Raw genomic sequence first — 240 nt, 5'->3', positions numbered from 1 at the left:
TGTGTCAGAAGGGCAGAAATCTCACTGTCCAGAGTCCACAGTCAACGTCATACACTGGTTATGTTGAAAAAATCAAATGAATACCACAATTTCATGTTTAAATGAGAGTAAAATCACGAAACTATACTCCCCGTGTGAAAGGCAGGGTGCTACTGGCGCACCGCTCGACTTCCAGCCGTTATAAACCCCCGTCCCCTCCATGTTGGGGTACCCCTATGGTTGCATCATGTTAGATACAAT

Source organism: Panulirus ornatus, chromosome 29 (genome assembly GCF_036320965.1).
Source record: "Panulirus ornatus isolate Po-2019 chromosome 29, ASM3632096v1, whole genome shotgun sequence".
NCBI lineage: Eukaryota > Metazoa > Arthropoda > Malacostraca > Decapoda > Palinuridae > Panulirus > Panulirus ornatus.
This window is presented reverse-complemented; position numbering follows the sequence as displayed.